Here is a 12,970-nt window from a genome sequence, read left to right as displayed (position 1 = left end):
TAGGGTCCTATAAATTATAGGATCAATGATCATTGAGTATTTGCTTTTAGTATTTCAGATTGTAAATAATATAGCTTTCTGCAAATGATTTCCAAAAAAGATATAAAAATGAAAATAAAAAATGAAAAGAGGGTATAAATACAAAAATAAAAGAAAAGAAAAAGAAAAGAAATGATACATGAACCCCGCAAAAAATGAATAAAACTAAAAGTGATGCTAGTTCGAGTGCCACTACTAGCCTTCTAGCTTTGTAAAAGAATAAATAGATGAAATTGTGTGCAACTTGTTCAAAATGCCACAATCCCTTTCTGCTTGAGACATACAATTTAATCATGCTCAAGTTGTTTTCAATTTATGTCAATTAGGTTAGAGTGAATAACTTAACCAAACAATTTAATCTTGGTTAAGATCAGATAGGTAGAAATAGGGGAATAATGTTAATCCAATTGTTTAATATGGATTAATTTAGCTGATTAGATTAGTCTAGTGTTTGAAATAGATAGCCTTTGTCTTTGAGAATAAGAATTGAAGGGGTTTGCATACCCAAATGCACCCACATTCGATTTTATAGCATTAGAATAGGCAAATGAGGATTTTATGTAATATGTCTGAAGTATTTCCATTATCCAAAGTTTGCACTTTGGGTTATGTATTATGTGCCGAAACATTTGGTTGGCCCACATGTGTTAACTACCCCTGCATTTCACCACCACCCGATTACTCATTGCCAACATCCGATGGCCCATGCCATTTTTCGGACTGCCCCCGAAGCAACAAGGTTTAACAAAGCGGGGGGGGGGGGGGTGTTCGAAAAGCGGTTTACTGCTCCCTGACATGGCGCCCCCAAGTGAGTTCAGACCCCCCCTCCATAAACCCGAACCACCGCACCCCCCTCCGAAATCGGTATTCGTTTCCTGCCTAACTTGCCTTCTCGCCAATGGTTGCATCCATGTCCTGTTGCAACCGCCACTCCCGTCGCGCCATCTTACCCTATGTCCCGTCACTTCCACCAACATTCCCTCTCCACATAGCCGCCAATCCCCAGCTGCCACGTCTAAGACCGTTTAAACCTCCATTAATCACCTATTCATTTGCCCGCGCCATTATAGGGAGTTTAATGCCTAAAGAGACCGTTAATACAATGGTTAAGGCCCGATCATGGCAAATAAATATGACATTCATCACCGCAATTACACCTCTCTTTCCCTGTTTAGTCAATAGTGTTCCCATCCTCTGCACTGTTATCTTTTCACATCATTCCTACTGTCTATCATTCATCAATTGACAGAGGCCTGCTACTGTGAATTCTCGTCATTATCTGACACACAGTGACTTCCTCTTGCTACAGTGTTCAATTTCCCAACCTGCGATCACCATGGCACCGAAAACTACTGCTGTGATCAATCCAATTCTTAATCCCCCTATTGATCTAGACCATACCCAACTGGCAGACTGGGATTATAAAATCATGGAAACACAGTTTGAATTCAACTTGTTCAAATTGTGCTACTGGTTCCGAGATAAATTCCTTGACCAATCTGATGAGATACACCTTTGGCAATCCAGACTCCCTTTGTTTGTTATTCCCCAATCCTATCATTTTCCTGAATTTTTCCTAAGATGCCAAGCCTATTACCTTCCAAGCAAGAGGGCCATTATCTCCCCAAATGGTGAAATTCTCTTCACCATCACGGTGGACTACATTAATCAAATGCTACAGGTTCCCCACTGTGATTCCCTCCCCCCTTTCTCCATTGAAGCTCTCGGAGAAATCTACTAGAAGTTAACTATCCCCTTGAGAGCTGCCATCTTTGAAATCTTCCTCCCTGAAGACTCCCAACTCCCTAAGAAAAATCCCCCATATCCCTCTTCTATGTTCCCTCAAAGAACAAGACAAATTATTCATGTTTTGTCTTCCATTCTTGGTTATTACTCAGATGAGTGGGTAGATGAGCCTATTCTAGGTTTTCTGTCCACCCTTTCTTATAAGAAGGACCATCAGTCACTTTTGTCTATGGTCACTTTTTATCAAGTATAATTCATGAACAATTCCTTCAATTTTTAACTGAAGGAATGTTAAGATATTCATCCATTATGATGTATCTGTTTCGTTTTTTCCAAGCAGATAAGTTTCCATTCTCAGTGCAGAAATTAGATCATCAAGAAGAGCCACATTCAGTTGTTTTTTGGACTTCCGTAGTCAGAAAACAATCACAAGAGTACAACTTTTCAGGGTTTATAGATCAATTTGTATATCCAACGACTTGTGTGTTAAGTGGCTAGTAGGTTCCAAGGATAATTGAAGAAATTCAGAAGGTTTTGCAGCTGAGTGAATATATTAAAACAGAGGATTGGTATCTTTATCAATCATTCACAGAGATAACAATCATTCACATAGATTAGAGTGTATGGTTCAGCGCTGCCACCATACAAACTGCCCAAATATGTGCCCATGAGGATATTTTCCTTGGAATATATCAGGCAGATAATTCATTCTGATAATATTCATTTTGTGGCAGCCAAAAAGAAATCCCAGTGTAGGATCAAGGCACAATTTGGACCTTTTATTTGCAATAATAGAGTAGCAGGAGAGGAAGCATACCTCTTGCTGAAACAAATGAACTTTCCTTTCAGCTTCACTTCGTCTTATGACCCCTTTGAGGTAATTTCCAAGTTGAGAGTAGAAAAAAAACTACACCATATGTGCACACAAAGAGGCCTAAAATTGAAAAGCATATGAACCAACACACTTGGGTGGAAAACACGTTATAGGAGGCCGAGGGGCAAGTGCTTTCAAGGACAACCTCAGAGACTCTAATACCCAAAGAGAAAACATTTAAGAGAGCAAGAGAGGATGATTTTCTAGTCACCGAAGTCTTAGCCAAGGAATTTAAAATATACACTAAGAAGCTTAAATCAGGCTCCGATTCTAAAATAGAATTTCCATCACTAAAGGATACACAAGGCATTATTGTGCTCTCAGGTTTGAAGACTTTCAAGCTGGACAGTGGAACTGCAGAATCTCCAACCACTGTCCCTCAAACACCTGAAACTTCTACAGAGCAGAGACATTTGGACATTTTTTAGAGATACATGAAAATCAAGTAGAGGAATCCTCCTCTATCCAGCACAGACTCATTTCAACGTATGATACAGAGAAGGTGTTATGTAAAAATTACTTAGATTAGGTTTATTATTTAATTTTCAGTTAAATTAGACGAAAGGGCACGATCATAAGATCATGCCCTTTCCCCAAAGGGTGTCCATGGCAGTATATAAGCCAGGAACCCCATTTGTAATCAACATCATTTGTCTATTCATCTTTTTAATAAAATATTTATACATATAATTCTACGTATCAGAAGTTTTTACGCTTTATCTGGTATCAGAGCCTACGACCCTCACTCGGCAACCCCTCGTTGTTCCGCTGCGATCGATCTTCACGTCCTCGTTGTATCAATACCACAGTTCTCTGCCGCCCTCGCTGTATCATCTGCTCAAGCATTCCATTGCCACTCGCAGTGTCAACCGCCGCTGCCATACAAACTCCCGTTCGCAGTCTTCAGCGTAACCATCCCCCGCGAAAAAAAATTCGATAAGTTTTGAACAGTCAAAGAGTCAACAGAACATGACATTTCGTGGGACGTGACTATCCATTCATTCCATTACTTTAAAAAAATATATATATTATGTATCACATTATATGTAGTTAATATTATATAGAATTAAAACTATATAATAATAAAAAAATTTATTACATATATGTGAATAATATTAATTAATTAAAATAATATTTTAATTAATTAATTAAAAAAATATTATTATTAATTTAATAATATTTTTTGATTATTAAAAAAAATTATTATTTAGCTGGCAGATAAATATACGCCCCCGCAAACCCGCTCGATGTCAACAATGACAATGGCGGATTTTCAGAAAAAATTGTTGGATTCGGAGCATAAGATAAATAACAACCACAACGAGGTCAGTAAAAGATTAAATGAATTCCAAATCAAGCTTGGGGAGAAAGCTAACAAAATCAAAAGTCTTCACGATACGACAAATCAAATAGAAACAAAGATGGAAAACCAACATGTCCAAACAGAAGTACATATCAGAGATGCCGTAACAATGCTGAAACTTCTGTGTAAAAAGATGAATTGTACGCCCGAACAACTACTAAAAGAAAATGAAGAGAATCAAGAACACATCTCATCAGATTCAACAAAGTCCACTGACTCTCATGAAAAAGTTGAATCCCTAAGGAAATCAGCAACACCCCACCAAGAAGTGAGTAACACAACTTTTACAAACAAGCAACTCTGGGATAACTTTACCAATCAACACCCTTTTTCGCTCAATCATTAGCAACATACCAGCGAAGGGCAAAAGTCGAGATGCCTAAATTCGATGGAAACGAAAAAAACAATGTTGCATGGATAAATAAGGCAGAAGAATACTTTGAGATATATGACATTAATGACGATGACGAAAAGCTCAAGCATGCATCCATGAAAATGGAGGGAGAAGCATATAACTGGTATATGTGGTGGAAAAAGACAACACACGTCATTAGCTGGAGGAAATTTAAAGATGCATTCTTTAAAAGATTCCAAGGTGTAAAAGAAGAAGAGTTCTTTTCAAAACTCATCAAATTACGACAAAAAGGAAGTGTGGACGAATACACTCAAGAATGGGAGACCTTAGTAACACGAGTACCTGGGTTATCAGAATCTCGTCTAATTCAGTCATACATCTCGGGACTCAAAACCCATTTACAAGTAGAACTTGAGATGCATGACATTTCATCAATAGAAGTAGCAAGACGAAAAGCAAAAACAGCCGAAAAGAAATTCGAACAAATATTTTGGTCAAAATCCGAAAAAACATATTCAAGACGAAGAACACCTCAGTATGCGGACGCAAAAAATACAAGATATGTTCCACCACATCGTCGTGAAGATGAAAAATCTAATGTGGAAATGCAAAGGATAAAAGAGGGTAAATGTAAACGCTGTGGTGAGAAGTGGGACCCCAAACATAGATGTGCTAAAGGAAAAGAACCAAAGAACCTATATAATTGTGAAGCAACCAATGATTCAAACAGTGAAGATTCTGATATTGAAGAAACAAAAGATGCCCTAGAATTCTCACCAGAATTAGATGACGAAAGTATTCCGCAAGTGTCATTATCAGCTATGACAGGTATATCACAACCTCAGACGTTAAAGTTAAAATGACACATAAAGAAGAACAATGTGGTGGTTCTCATTGACTCTGGGAGCACACAATTTTTTGGATGCAACTGTGGCAAGGAGACTCAATATTTTTTCATTTCCCTTACCAAACATGAAGGTGATGGTAGCAGATGGTAAGAAGATTGAAAAAGTGGGGAAATGCCATAAGGTTAAATTGCAGATTCAAGACTTTAGTTTAGAGTCTCTGTTTTTCACAGTACCATTAGGAGGAGTAGATGTAGTCTTAAGTATCCAGTGGTTACGAGCTTTAGGTACTTATGTCTCCAATCACCAAGTACAATTTATAAAATTCAAATGGGGAGGTCAGAAGTACAAATTACATGGATTTCAAGCACCAGAAAATCAAATTGTATCATCATCGCAGATGATGAAGATGATTCGAAAGGGACACCTGCTTACGTAGTACAATGTCATCAGTTAGAAATGTTATCTGCAAATATGACCAGAGAAGAATCACCAGAGATACAAGATCTGATTCGGAAGCATGAAAAAGTATTTCAAGACCTACCTATGAAGATGCCGCCTAATAGGGAAATTGAGCATACAGTAGAAGTCAAGGCCAGATCAGACCCTGTCAACATCAAGCCATACCGATATTCACATCACCAAAAAACGAAATTGAGAGATTAATCCAAGACCTTTTAGAGTGTGGGACCTTGATCTTCTTGGAATATCTGATCAAGTGGAAGAACTTACCGGAGAAGATGCTTCTTGGGAGAATGAAGCATTTTGTCAACAACATTCGTCATTACGTATGCTTTGAGGACAAAGCATTCTTTCGAGAGGAAGGCAATGTTATGTAAAAATTAGTTAGATTAGGTTTATTATTTAATTTTCAGTTAAATTAAACGAAAGGGCACGATCATAAGATCATGCCCTTTCCCCAAAGGGTGTCCATGGCAGTATATAAGCCAGGAACCCCATTTGTAATCAACATCATTTGTCTATTCATCTTTTTAATAAAATATTTATACATATAATTCTGCATATCAGAAGTTTTTACCAGTGTTGTTAAAATCGCGCTTTTTTCACCAGACCGCATAAAACGCGCGTTTTATCCCAAAAAATCGCCGGTTTTTTAATAGCGCTTTTTTCCGAAAAAATCGCGATTTTTTTCGAAAAAATAGCCGAGGGCGCGGGCAGCGGGCTTTTAATAAGGAAAAATGAAAGAGAAAGTTGTGCCATTTTCTCGCAAGAGGGGCAGAGGAAATCAATAGGATTAGACTTTCATTTTATTGTATATGACATTATGACATGATGAGATACATTATCATATTTTTTGTTGATATTTTGAGGCTGAGTTGGGACTCAGGACTTACTATTCAGGACATGATTCAATGTTATGTGTGATTTTAGCGCTAGAAATGATATTAAACATCTTATATATTAGTTTTTTTTATCATATTTATGTGTCAATGTATTTATTTTTTGTTGTAGATGGTTTAGATATTAAAAAAATTGAAAAAAATGAAAAAAAATGAATATTTTTGTGCCAAACGTTTTTTTCCCGCTTTTTTCCGCTTTTTTCCCGCTTTTGTCGATTTTTTCCGCTTTATTCCCGGCGCCGATTTAATCCCGATCGCGCTTTTAACAACATTGGTTTTTACGCTTTAGAAGGGAAGAATTTATATGTCATTATTGCAGGTCCAGGTCCCTCAACCAAAGTTAGCAGTAGACTTCAAACATACCACTTTTGAATTTGAGGCAAAGGATGTCCATCCGTTGGATCAAATAGATATGCACAGACAGGCAGGAGAGATGGTGTATTCAACTTTCACTCAAACTGCCATCATAGCCTCAAAACTACAACTTACTCTAAATAATGCGCAGTGTCAACTCAAATTGGAGAAAGTCTCTTCATTGGCCAAAGATACCAGAATCAAATACTTGGAGGAAATGGTAGTCAAAGCATGCTTTGATCCAAAAAATGCAAAAGCTACAAAAGAGATAATCAGAAAGAAGAATGTTGATATTGCAGCATTAAAAAAGCAATTGAAGCTGCCAGCAAAAGAAGACATCCAAGCTAAAGAACTTGGAGAGACAGAGCTGCAAAAGGAAGAGGTGCTAAAGTTGCTAGTGGAGCAAGGTGCCCAGATTAAAACAATGGAAGCAGAAATGGACAAGATAATAAAGGAAAAGGAACAGAATGCACAATTTGTAGTTGTTCCTCTTGATGCAGTTCCAATTGCATCTTTGCTACATACATGAGCTCCTACAACAACTACTACAGCAGGAACATTATCCTCAATAGTCCTTCCCACATCAGTGGTGGATGACTTAGTGAAATTAGCTCAGTCTATGGAAAACATGACTATACAGGAAGAGGAGCTAAAGAAACTGAAACTGGAGATAAAGGTTTTACAGGAGTAGAGTCGAAAGTTTGAGAATGCCTATTTAATAAAAACACAGAAGACCTAGACACTATCCCAAAGAGTGCAGAAAATGGAAGAAGACTGTGCCATGGGAAAAACATTGGCACAGGTGAAAGAAAATATCTGGAAAACAATTAATGAAGACATGGGAGAAATTTGGCCTTCCATCCAAATCATTTTTGAATAGAAGGAAATTTTTGAAAGGTCGACTGAAGCCATTGAGCAGGTTAGAAAGCAGCTAGGAGATAAACCAAATGAAGCCACTAAGCTGATTAAATTTCTAAATTCCAAGAACAATCAAGAGTTGGAAGAATTAGAGATTGAAGACAAAACTGAAACCATTTTGGAAGTCAGAAAGGTGTTGACTAAAAGGAACCTGATGAGATAACTTGAAGAAAAGGGTCAAAACATGAACACAGGCATATAGAGATTCTTTGCCAAGCTGGAGCCTCTCTACAAGAAAGGACTTCCAAACTTGTTAGTAATTAATGACAAGCTTAGTACGTGGCCAGATTACAGTGCACAAATTATGAACAAGGCGAGAGACAACTCGAAAGTTATAGCCGGAAGACTCAGCATGACAGGAAGGGCATTCCTGGAAGCACTATCATTTGATCTTGACATCCAGTATGCAATTCCAAATTTGTTCATCACCCGATCGACATTTTCCAGGTATACCGAAGTTGACGAAGTGTACAAAAAATTAATGAAGATGAATATCCCAAGCAAGAAGCGCTGGGATAAACTCTGCAAATTGTTAGAGTAAATGGTAAATTCAGCAGCACAACTCAGCATTACAGCACATCCATTTTTTCAGCGCCAGACAGCAAGCTGTTCCTTTATTTTAGTGCCACCACTTCAGACAGTTCAATTTTCCTCATTTTATTGTAATAAGTTAGCTTAATGTAGTTCTATGATTTTGTAGATACATCCTCGTCATTTTGACAAGATATTTTTTGTAATTTAGTTATAAATACTTCAATTGTTGAAGTAGTACAGGTTGGTTTTTGTACGAAGAAACACTATTGTATATCTTTTGTTGAAGCATCAGCTGATTTTCCAAAGTAATACAGAGGCTCTTTCACAGGATTCATGTGTCAAATTGGTGGTGAAGTACATCTATCTGTTATATGTGTTTATATCTCTCTATTTATAGCACATGATTGTTTTCTAAAATCTGAATTATTCAATAGATAAATAAAGGGAAAAATTTGTTTAAATCTACACTCTGCACCCGGCTACGAATAATTTCTATGTTTTCTTCTGATCTTTGAATATAGAATTCAGGTAACAATGCTCTATATTTTAAAGTGAACCTTAAATCTATTCTTCTTCTCCATTTCACAGACTTTAAAGAATCCAGTCGGTTTGGCTACCTTGCCTTGTGAGATCTATCTGTAGATACTCTAGTTAATCAATATTTTATGTATCAGACTCCATATCCCAATGGAAATCTAAGTTATCAACCATCCACTCAAATACAAATCGAACCCCCAAATTTCATAACTAGCCTAATATTCAATCAAACAAAGTTAAATCTTATAGAGAGAGCCCTCTCTGAAGCTCGCAGGGCTAGATTTGAGCTTCCAAAGCTGGTTTGTAGATTTCTTCTGCCACAATTGTAGATCGAACTTGTTTTCAATTGCCCTCCAAATGAGTCGAGTTGCTGCTTATTTATAGTGGTTTCTGGCTTCTTTTGAGGTCAACTTGGTGGAGGAGGCATAAATGACACTAGAGACATAAAAATAAATTTCTTTCTTCTTAAACAAAGCCCAAGAAGGGTCTATTACTTGACGATAAGGACTATGACTCATGACATAAATTGTAGAAGCCTATTATGGAGGCTTTGACCTAAAAATAAAATAATAAGAGCATGAAACCCATGCTAATAAATGATTTTTCTTTTCTTTCTTTTGACAAAGACATTTCATCATCACTCAAGTACAATTATGAAGACCGACACTAGTTACTTTCTTCAACACTCCCTCTTAACTAGGGAGGTATTCAGAATTACATATATTCATAGGTACATGGATGAAATCAAAATGATATGTTCTACGAAGAGTCATAACACACTTAATGCTACAAATTAGATACCTGACCAAGGTATTTAATTGGTTGGGACTAAGGTTTGTTCCAAGCTTTAGCCACTATAGGTACCATCAGGCTTTAGCTCTAACACCGACCCAGGGATCTAGATATCATATCCAAGGTCAGAGCCCCACAAGACCATTGATACCCTCCCTACTTTGGGATCGAAACATCATCATAGGCCGACCAGATGTCCTCCCAAACATCTTGTCGCCCCAAGATGCTTGACCTCTCCCTATAAACTAAATTAGATATATCCACCAGTCCAATCATACCTCCAAAATGTTTAACCTTCTTATGTAGAGATCTTGCACAAACACAACCCCAATTAGTAATAAACTTTCAATAGATATACATATTTAGCACAAACCTTCGGGGTCCTTAATCATTTTGATGTTGCTTAGATCATCATCATATTATTGAAGCACATCTTGTCAGAAGATTTCTTCTTTAACTACCAAACTCAGCGTCAACTCTTCTTAACACAACCAAGTTTTTGTTTACAACTTGATGAATCGGGAACATCTATTCTTTGATCTCATTCTTTATTCAAGGCCTTTACTATAACTGTCACATTATGCCCTCCCTCTTAACTGGGAAGATATACACCTTCTTTATCTAAGATTCTTCTCTGGTAGGGGACAAGCCTATCAACAACTCATCCACACAGGCTCTTTCTTTCACATCATCATATCATCGGAGAACTACAACCTTCAAAACATTATTTCTTCTTATCCTTACTCAACAAGGTCAACAATAATGTATACTTCTATGTTACCAAGATTCTTACAACTCCCTCTTTCAATCATGCTCAATATCATCATTAAGTAGGTAAGCATCTTTAACATCTTGAAGACTATGTACTTGCAAACCTTCAATACAAATATATATGTACAAGAGCATGAAGTCAACTTTATTAATATAAAGTTAGCATGTTATAATGTGAGCATCTAGGGTTACAAGAAATCAAACTTTAGACATCAAAACCTAAACCTGGCTAGGTTTTCAATTAACAAGGGTTGCATCCTTCATAACCCAAAACTTCTACAACCATCTTTGCTAGGGTTTTTGTCACAAACCCTAGATTCCATCATCAACTAAATCTAGTTAGCATTCTAATCATAGCAAAAACATTTTTACATCTAGGAATTCATTATCATTCTCTAGAATCTTATAGCAACCTCTACTAGGGTTTTATTGTAAACATCAAAACTCTAATGTTAGGTATACAACATTTCGACCAAGCTAGAGATTTAATCATATAGAAGCACATGCACCTAGGGTTCATCCTTGGAATTTATATTGACTTATTGCAAACGTTTAGTCATAAACCCTAACTTATCAAACCCTAAAGATCTAGGGTTTTGTTATATCAACAACAAACCCTAAAAGACTAGGGTTTTATCATAGAAATACCATAAGCACCAAAAGGCTAGGGTTTTGTAGCAAATCCCAAAGGTTGATTTTATCTAAAGATTAATCACCTTAAACAAGAATCTTGATGATTCAAAAACTCTAGACATGAGAGAGTTGTTGAGAAATCTAATGGGCTGCAACTAAGATGATTTCTCTTCTACTTGATAATACTTGTGATGTATTTTTAATTTTCTTGATTATTAGTTTCTCCTTATATTATTATGTTGTTCTTATCATCAAACAATTACCAGAACAACAAGATCAACAATATGGAAGAACACAGGATATACACTGCAAGCCACGACCAAAACCTCTCTACTTAAGAGGAAAACACACAAATCTCTTCTCTTCTTATTAATTCTTCAAATGATGAATTCCAAGACCTCTAGACCAAAACCAATACCCCTCCAAGACCAAGTTTGACCTCCTTGATGTTGTGCTTCCTTTGTCCAAGTCAAACCCAGCCAAATCTCTTCTAGCTGCACAACTTCGACCCCCAACTACATAATTTTGACCTCTAGTGCAGGTCTGAAATTTTCAACCTTGCAACAGTTGCTGCTTCCACACATGTGAGCAGTTAGGGCTTCCAACACTTCCCTTGACGTTCGCTTGAGTTTCTCCTTCTTCTAAGGTTTGTAGGTGATCTAATAGACGTTCCCCCGAACTTCTTTCTACAATTTCCTGAAGTTCGATCTTGTAGCAGCGAAACGCTAGCCTTCGTTCTTTACACGTGTGAGGGGGAGAGAGAGAGAGAAACAACCCAAACTTTTCGTCCTTCATCCTTCTCCCTTCTTTGTTAGCCTTCTTCTGCTCCTTCGCTTAGATGATGAGAAGATGAGTGAGTGCCCATAGGAGGTCGAGTTGCCTCTTATATATAGGCTTTCAAGGAGGACGACATGCCCTAATGAGGTCGACTCAAGGAAGACGACATGCCCTAATGAGGTCGACTTCTTGGCTGCCAGGTCCACTTGGTCTTGGAGGGTATTTTGACCAGTGTTGATAATATCGGTATCGACAAAATATCGACGAGGGTTCAAAAAACATCTTATCGGCAAAATATCGACAAATATTGACAAGCATAAAAAAATAATATATTTATTTTTTTTCTTCTTTAGGTTTTTAAACATATAAAGCAATAACAACATGAAATAAACACATTGGCACGTAAATATGAAGAAAGAACTGATATATATATATATATATATATATATATATGATGCCAAATAGAAATGATACATCAAAGGCGATACCAAATCCTGCTGATCCCTGATAATTGTCCAATCAAGGACCCAAATGTGGAGAACCAATAGAAAATAACATCACATATATAAAAGTATCTCATCATCATGAGTTATTTGTAGCAAAACAAATAAAACTAGCAGCTATCTATCTGAAATCAATGCCCTCTCCCCCTTTTACGAGAAAACATGATGGGCTGTTTACTAGGCCTGTCCCTACACCTAATGTCAAATAATGAGTGCTAGGTATGGAATTGTGCTCTCCTATATCTATAGCAGACGGTGTCGATGCTTATGCTCCCACAGTCTCCTCCTCTTCCTCCTCCTCCTCCTCTACCTCCTACTCCTCCTCGTGCTGCTCCTCCTCCGAGTCCTCTTACTGCCCCTGTTCTAATGGATCATCTAGCTCTAACCATGAAGGTGACTCCTCCAAGATGGGCACCTCAGACTCCACCCTCCACTAAGACAATACATCAATATTGTTTAAGGAAATGGCATCCGGATCCATTGGGCTTCTATATGCTTCACTCGAAGTCAGATATTGTAATGAACATACACTAAATCATTGAGGCATGCGAACTCCAACCTGTAAGAG

General features: G+C 37.3%; 1 protein-coding gene across 1 annotated transcript in view; it reads left to right on the top strand.

The window, feature by feature from the left end:
* The window catches only part of LOC149165670 (GDA1/CD39 nucleoside phosphatase family protein), a 237,464-nt gene that overhangs the window by 109,594 nt on the left and 114,900 nt on the right, over window positions 1–12,970 (top strand). The gene's annotated exons all lie outside the window — the stretch shown is intronic.

Source organism: Pinus tabuliformis, chromosome 5_1 (assembly GCF_031772625.1).
Source record: "Pinus tabuliformis cultivar Carrire ecotype Pingquan chromosome 5_1, CPIR1, whole genome shotgun sequence".
Classification (NCBI taxonomy): Eukaryota; Viridiplantae; Streptophyta; class Pinopsida; order Pinales; family Pinaceae; genus Pinus; species Pinus tabuliformis.
Note: the sequence above shows the minus strand (reverse complement) of the source record. Positions and strands in the feature narration are given on the sequence as shown.